The sequence below is a fragment of the Rhinopithecus bieti genome, unplaced genomic scaffold (assembly GCF_001698545.2).
Source record: "Rhinopithecus bieti isolate Rb0 unplaced genomic scaffold, ASM169854v2 scaffold_15834, whole genome shotgun sequence".
Taxonomy (NCBI): domain Eukaryota; kingdom Metazoa; phylum Chordata; class Mammalia; order Primates; family Cercopithecidae; genus Rhinopithecus; species Rhinopithecus bieti.
Genome location: NW_016808980.1, coordinates 1,705,280 through 1,713,294, shown reverse-complemented (window position 1 = coordinate 1,713,294; position 8,015 = coordinate 1,705,280). Strand labels below are relative to the sequence as shown.

The 8,015-nt window shown below is 50.4% G+C and overlaps 1 protein-coding gene across 1 annotated transcript in view; it reads right to left on the bottom strand.

Annotated features, from left to right (window-relative positions):
* BCAS4 (breast carcinoma amplified sequence 4) overlaps window positions 1–8,015 on the bottom strand; it is a 90,907-nt gene that overhangs the window by 40,260 nt on the left and 42,632 nt on the right. The window lies entirely within an intron of this gene.

The window sequence follows — 8,015 nt, the reverse complement described above, 5'->3', positions numbered from 1 at the left end:
GGGGGGGGGGGGGGGTGGCAGGGTCTCAGGGCACATTCATCAGATTTCAAAGCCTTTTATGTTAAAAGTTGATTTTATAGAAATAGCCCAATTGCTTATTTATTTGTACTTTTCATCTATGTTAAGGACACACAAACGCTCATTTTAATAGTGGATGTGCTGTATATTCGAACTGAGAAGCCACCAAGGGCCTAGCAGGAAACAAGCTGGTAAAGGTGGCCTAATGGGAAGCAGGGTCAACCAGAAAGCTGAGTCCAGGCCCACAGGAACCACTCAGCTGCAGGCCCCAAGTGCAGAGCTGCCAGTTTCAAGAAGAATAACGGGCACAGTGGCTCACGCCTGTAATCTCAGCACTTTGGGAGGCTAATGTGGGTAGATCACCTGAGGTCAGGAGTTCAAGACTAGCCTGGTCAACATGGTGAAACCCCGTCTCTGCTAAAAATATAAAAAGTAGCTGGGCATGGTGGCGGGTGCCTGTAATCCCAACTACTCGGGAGACTGAGACAGGAAAATCACTTGAACCCGGGAGGTGGAGGTTGCAGTGAGCTGAGATCACGCCACTGCACTCCAGCCTGGGTGACAAGAGTGAAACTCCGGCTCAAAAAAATAAATTAAATTAAAATAAACAAAAAAAAAAGAATTCTGGCTGGGCATGGTACCTTCTGTCTGTAATCTCAATACTTTGGGAAGCTGAAGCCAGGGAGGGTCACTTGAGGTCAGGAATTTAAGACCAGCCTGGGCAACATGGTAAAACCGTATCTCTACAAAAACATTGAAAAATTAGCCAGGCATGGTGGCATGTGCCTGTAGCTTCAGCTACTCAGGACACTGAAGCAGGAGGATCACTTGAGCCCAGGAGTTCAAGGCTACAGTGAGCCATGATCAGCTTCTCTGGATGAGAATCCAAATTCTACCTCTCAATAGCTGTGTACCTTTCGGCACGTTACTTAACTTCTATTAGCCTCAATTTTATTATCTGAAAAATGGGGATTAAAAACAATATCAACGTTGGCCAGGTGGAGTAGCTCTCATGCCTATAATCCCAGCACTTTGGGAGGCCAAGGCGGGCTGGTCACTTGAGGCCAGGAGTTTGAGACCAGCCTGGCTGACATGGCAAAATCCCATCTCTATTAAAAATACAAAAAAAATTAGCCGGGTGTGGTGGCGCATGCCTGTATTCCCAGCTACTCAGGAGGCTAAGGCGTGAGAATTACTTGAACCCAGGAGGCAGAGGTTGCAGTGAGCTGAGATCGGGACACTGCATTCCAGCCTGGGGGACAGGGCAACATTCCATTTCAAAACCAGAAACAAAACACTAACCTTATTAAACAATTAGAGTGCTTAGCACATATTAGGAGCCCATCAAATTTCAGACACTATCGTTTTAAAAAGGACATTCAGATTTCATGAAAAATATCGTTTTATTCAACGTTAGCAATAAATCTACACTTTAAAAAAAATGCTGTGCAGGCCCAGTAAAATGTAACTCACCCATTTGTGACCTCTGCTGTGTGTCTTTTCGTACTGTCTTTGTGCTCAGTACATGTGTGGGCACATGTTAGTGTGCGTGTGCATGTGTACATGGCTAAAGGCAGCAGAGGTGGGGACTACAGTGCCATCTCAGACAAAGCAGTACCTCTGTGGCCTGCTTTGTTCCATTAGCCAAATAGAAAAGATTTTTCTCATTCCAGGAACAGGAATGAGGACACCTCAGTGCTGGCTGCTCCTGGGAAAGCCTCTCTTTCAATAATACCGTGAAATGCAGTCCTCCCAAGACCCGTCAGGCCTCCTGCCATCCAGCCCTACCTTCCCTCCTCCCTCCACACGCTTCCCTTTGGTTCCTTTCAAGTGCCCAGCCTCACCCCACAGGCCTCTGCACCTGCACTCCCTGCCTATAGTGCCCGCTCTCCTTTCTCCATGGGGTGTGGCCCTGCTTGTGTTTTGTTTTGTTTTGTTTTTAAGGTTGAGTCTCACTCTGTCGCCCAGGCTGGAGTGCAATAGCATGACCTTGGCTCGCTGCAACCTCTGCCTCCAGATTCAAGCAATTCTTCTGCCTCAGCCTCCCAAGTAGCTGGCATTACAGGTGAGCACCACCATGTCCAGCTAATTTTGTATTTTTAGTAGAGACAGGGTTTCTCCATGTTGGTCAGGCTGATCTCAAACTCCAGATCTCAGGTGATTCGCCCACCTCGGCCTCCCAAAGTGCTGGGATTACAGGCGTGAGCCACTGTACCTCGTCTTACATTGTATTTTTAATAAGGATGGCGTTTCACCATGTTGGCCAGGCTGGTCTCAAACTCCTGACCCCAGGTGTTCTGCCTGACTCGGCCTCCCAAAGTGCTGGGATTACAGGCGTGAGCCACCGCGCTCAGTCCGTCTTTCAGGCTTCCATCTAACTGTCCCTGAGCACCTGATGTCATACAGCCCCGGCAAGCACTCTAGAGCCACCCAGATTCCTGGTCTTCACAGCCCTCATTGCCCTCTGAAATTCTTATCTATTCACGGTCCACGCCCTTTAGAATGTGGGTTCTAAAAGAGAAGCTGCTGAGTCAGCACTGCTCACAGGCCAAGACCAGAGCCTGGTCCAGGAGACAGGGCCCATATGGATGGTGGATGCATAAATGCACACGTGCATGAATGAATGAGTGAATGAGTGAGTGTATCCTTAGCAAAACGACATTGAGTGAACGCAAGATGGAGGCTTCTCTTGTGCTGCTGCCGCCCTGGGTCTCTGGCTGCAGCAGGGCTGAAAGGCTGAATCAGCCACGTTGTGTGTGTGTGTGTGTGTATGTGCAGATGTGTACGTGTATGTGTGTGTGTGTATAGAGGTGGGTGGGTGGGAAATGGGCCAGGAAGCATCTGACAAGGGTTCCAGCCTCAGAGGCCTGGCTCAGCCAGCACATATGGTTGTAAAACTCTGAAGAAAGTCCCGACTCCCCTTCCTCCAGCCGATTCCAATTTTATGCTCCCTGCGTTAATACCAATCTGGTGGAGAGTGTGAGGCGAAGCTGAGGAATGTGCGCTAGCGATGTCTGAACTGTCTCCAAAATGCCTGCCAGTGAGGCCAGCCCAGCCAAGCCACAGCCAGAGAGGCGGAAACCTGGGCCAGGGCAGCCCCGACTCCGGGGAGAGGAGATGCACATGTCCACCCACACAGCCAGGCCGTGGTGGCTGCAGGTGAGCGAGAGGGCTCACCGCTAATCTTAGCCACCCTGAGGGCTGGATGCAGGGAGTATGATTGATTTCTGCATATTTTCCTCTTCAATAAAGATATGCTACTTTTATAATCAGTTGAGAGGGAGGGAAGGAGGAAAGCCTCATTGTTCAAAAATATATTGGCAAGTATTGAGGAATTTGAACACTTTTGTTCCCCCTGGACACAGGGGTCTTGCCATGTTGCCCAGGCTGATCTCGAATTCCTGGGCTCAAGTGATCCTCCCACTTCGGCCTCCCAAAGTGCTGGGATTACAGGCCGAACCACTACGCCTGGAGAATTTGAACACTTCCACCAAATAGTTCCCAGCTTCAGAGCATGATTCCTGTACAGAAAGGTGTGTTGACATCCAGCAGGGGGGAACATAAACTTTGCAACCCCAGTTCTACCACTTCCCACCTGTGTGAACTCAGGAGAGTCACTTCTCATCTCTGTGCCTCAGCGGCTTTTTCTGTAAAATGAGACTAATAGCAGGACCTTGCTCCTGGGGTTGCTGTGGAGTTGAAGTGAGTTCTTATGTGTAAAGCACTCATAGTCCCTCGCCTGTAGTAGGTACTCAAAAATATTAGTTTTTGTTGGCTGGGTATGGTGGCTCATGCCTGTAATCTTGGCACTTTGAGAGGCCAAAGTGGGCAGATTGCTTGACCCAGGAGTTCAAGATGAACCTGAGCAACATGGCAAAACTCCATCTCCATAGAAAATACAAAAAATTGTGGCAGGGCGCAGTGGCTCACGCCTGTAATCCCAGCACTTTGGGAGGCTGAGGCGGGCGGATCACAAGGTCAGGAGATCGAGATCATGGTGAAACCCCGTCTCTACTAAAAAAAAAATACAAAAAATTAGCCGGGCACGGTGGCAGGTGCCTGTAGTCCAAGCTACTCGGGAGGCTGAGGCAGGAGAATGTCGTGAACCCGGGAGGCAGAGCTTGCAGTGAGCCGAGACTGTGCCACTGCACTCCAGCCTGGGTGACTGAGTGAGACTCCGTCTCAAAAAAAAAAATTAGCTGGGCGTAGTGGTACACGCCTGTAGTCCCAAGTTCGGGAGGCTGAGGTGGGAGGATCGGTTGAGGCCAGGAAGTGTGACTGCACCACTGCACTCCAGCCTGGATGACAGAGCGAGAACTTGTCTCAAAAAAAACAAAGTTAGTTTTTACTAATACAACTGATAAAGGGTCAAGTTCTGGCCTGAGAGGTCACCTCGTGGTTTCCAAGCTCTCACCTGGCAGGTCACACTGATTCTGAGGGCAGGGTGGACTTGCAGTCTGTGGAAGCCACTGACACTCTAGTCACCCTAGGACCTCCCCCTGGCAGGGCAGAGCAGTCATTGTTCCATCCTGGACAAATTCTCCCTCTCTCAGCCTTGTGGACCACTACAACCACCATAATGGTTTGTCCTTGCAGAGCATCTGCAAGATGGCAGGTGCTGGTCTCGTTTAATCCTCACTCTGAGGGGTGGACGGCACATTCCCTTCCAGGAGATGGGGGTCTTCCTTGACACTGACTCCATGGGGGTTGGTGAATTACCAAATGGGCAGATCAGACCCCAGCTCTCTGGCTCTGGAGTCCACCTGCCCCTTACAATGTCAGGTTCTCAGCAGGTCCCTCAGTTTTATTGTTTGATGTCACACACTTGAGCTAATAGGAAATACAACATCAGCCAGGCATGGTGGCTCACGCCTGTAATCCCAGCACTTTGGGAGGCTGAGGCAGGCGGATCATGAGGTCAGGAGTTCGGGACCAGCCTGACCAACATGGTGAAACCCCATCTCTACTAAAACTACAAAAATTAGCCATGCGTGGTGGCATACGCCTGTAGTCCCAGCTACTTGGGAGGCTGAGGCAGGAAAATCACTTGAACCCAGGAGGCAGAGGTTGCAGTGAGCCGAGATCGTGCCATTGCACTCCAGCTTGGGTGACAGAGTGAGACTCTGTCTCTGAAAAAAAAAAAAAAAGGAAAAGAAATACATCATCTCCCACTTTTAAGGTCCCACTTGGACCTTAAAAATCCATGGTCCTCTTGGAACCTCCCTTAGGACTTCCCCCTTTTAACAGAGCATCAGTTACAGAGAAATCTCTCTCTACTCTAAAGCAAGCAGACGTGCAGGGGTGTTGACAGGAGGTGAGTGCCACTCAGCCTCAATGTTGGTGAGACTCTAGGTCAGAGTGTGGTCTGTGACAGCCAGGAGATTCACGCCCCACGGTGGTGACAGTTGCTTCTCAGCTGTTCCCAGAAAGGAATGGGGAGAGCTTGGGGTTGGTCTTCTAACACCTGGTCCCTCAGCAGTTCTGGCTCCTGTTGGCATCTGAGTTTGCAGTCTCCATCTAAAACTTATAGTAGGCCAGGCGCGGTGGCTCATGACTGTAATACCAGCACTTTAGGAGGCTGAGGCAGGCGGATCACAAGGTCAGGAGATCGAGACCATCCAACATGGTGAAACCCCGTCTCTACTAAAAATACAAAAACTTAGCTGGGCGAGGTGGTGGGCGCCTGTAGTCCCAGCTACTCGGGAGGCTGAGGCAGGAGAATCGCTTGAACCCGGGAGGCAGAGGTTGCAGTGAGCTGAGATTGCACCACTGCACTCCAGCCTGGCGACACAGAGAGACTCCGTCTCAAAAAAAAAAAATTGTAGTAGTTGCGTGGGTGGAAGTTCAAAATGGTGTAGTCACTTTGGAAAATTGCTTGAAACTTCCTAAAACGAGTAGAGTTCAAAATGTTGTAGTCACTTCGGAAAATTGTTTGAAACTTCCTAAAATGAGTTTCCATAGCTCTCCTAAAAAGACCTGCCAATAATTCCACTCCTAGGTATCTACCCAAAAGAAATGAAAACATATGTCACACAAAAACTTGTACGCAACGTTCATAGCAGCATTATTCACGACAGCCGTAAAGCGGAAAGCACCCGACTGTACACCAGCTAGTGCATGGACAAATGATGTACGGTCCAGCCATATACCAAAAGATGATTCAACCACAGAAGGAATGAGGTCCTGGCACATGCTACAACATAGATGAACCCTGAAACCTTTATGGCAAGTGAAAGAAGCCAAGCCCAAAAGGCCATATATGGTATGATTCCATTAGCATGAAATGTCCAGCATAGGCAAATCCAGAGACAGAAAGTAGAAGAGTGGTTGCCAGAGTCGGGGGCTGGGGAATGGTCGCCAGTAGGCATGAGGTACCTTTTGGGAAAATGTTCTGGAACGAGATAGTGCTTATTGTTGTATCACCTGGTAAATATACCTCACACCTCCAAATGGTATACTTTAAGAATAATCGGCTGGGCATGGTGGCTCATGCCTGTAATCCCAGCACTTTGGGAGGCCAAGGCAGGTAGATCACTTGAGGTCAGGAGTTCGAGACCAGCCTGGTCAACGTGGTGAAACCCCATCTCTACTAAAAATACAAAACTTAGCCAAGTGTGGTGGGCATTCCTGTAATCCCAGCTACTCAGGAGGCTGAGGCAGAAGAATCACTCAAATCCGGGAGGCAGAGGTTGCAGTGAGCCAAGATCCTACCACTGTACTCCAGCCTGGGCAACAGAGCGAGACTCCGTCTCAAAAAAAAAAGAAGTTCGAGACCAGCCTGAGCAGCAACTTAGTGAGCCTCGGTCTCTACAATGAATGAATGAATGAATGAATGAATGAATGAATGAAAAAAAGAATAATCAATGTTGACTTCCCTGTTGGTGGGGAGTTGGGGTTACAGCAGCTGCAATCCCTCTGATGGGTCCTGTCATTCTAAGGACAGGGTACAAACTCCAGGCCTTGGCCCTACCACCCTGTGGGCTACATCCCTCACTCCAGTCTCATCCCTGACCTTGAGCTCCTCCCGGGCCCCAGGTGTCTGAGAAGCTGCCTTTTCCCGCCCCTGGACCTTTCTTTGCACAAGCTGCTCCCTCCCCAGGTTTTCTGCACCAATCTCAGGCCTTAGGGTCCAGGTCACACACTTGGGAAGCCCCCTCTGTTCCAGCTCTGGCCAGGACCCCTTGGTGTGTGCTCTTGAGGCCGACCCGCCCCACCCGGCCTGCTTCCCTGTCTAATGCTCCTCCAGGACCACCCACAGGGAACCAGACATCTCCCCTCGGTCGTATGCCCAGCACCCATCTCTGAGAAGCCCACAGTGCAGCAAATGTTTGTTGAATACAAGGATTTGCGTGCAAGAACCTCACCATCACTCTCATTTTATGGGGAAATGAGGCTCAGAATTTTCTGGGGTTCACACGCTAGGAGACAGCAGCACTAGGACTTGAACCCAGGATGTGCGGCTCTAGATCAGCGCTTCGAAACAGCAGCGATCTTGCCCCCAGGGACATTTGGCCACATGTTTGGTTGTCACGCTGGGGAGTGGGGTTGGAGGAATGCTAATAGTATCTTGTGAGTGGAGGCCAGAGAGGCTGCTAAGCAACTTACAATACCCAGAGCAGCCCCACAACAGAGAATTTTCCAGGTCAGCAACACTGGGGCTGAGAAGCCCTGCACTGGGGTGTGCGTTCCTAACCACTGGGCTGCCCGCACTCTTCGGCGGCTTCCTCCTCCTCAGGATAAAGGCCAAAGTCCTGACCTCAGATGGCAAGGGTTGGACAACCTGGCTGCTGTTGCCAGTTTCTTTGGCCCCACTGGGGTCTGATTCCCCTTTGCCCCCAATACCTGGCCTCCCAAGATCCTTCCAACATCCGAATCTCCTCCCTGCTCAGAGCCAAGATCCCGCCTGGAGTCCCTGCCTGAGCTGCACCCACCTAACACAGTTCCCACAGTTCCCCCACCCACCTAAGACAGTTCCCACAGTTCCCCACCCACCTAAC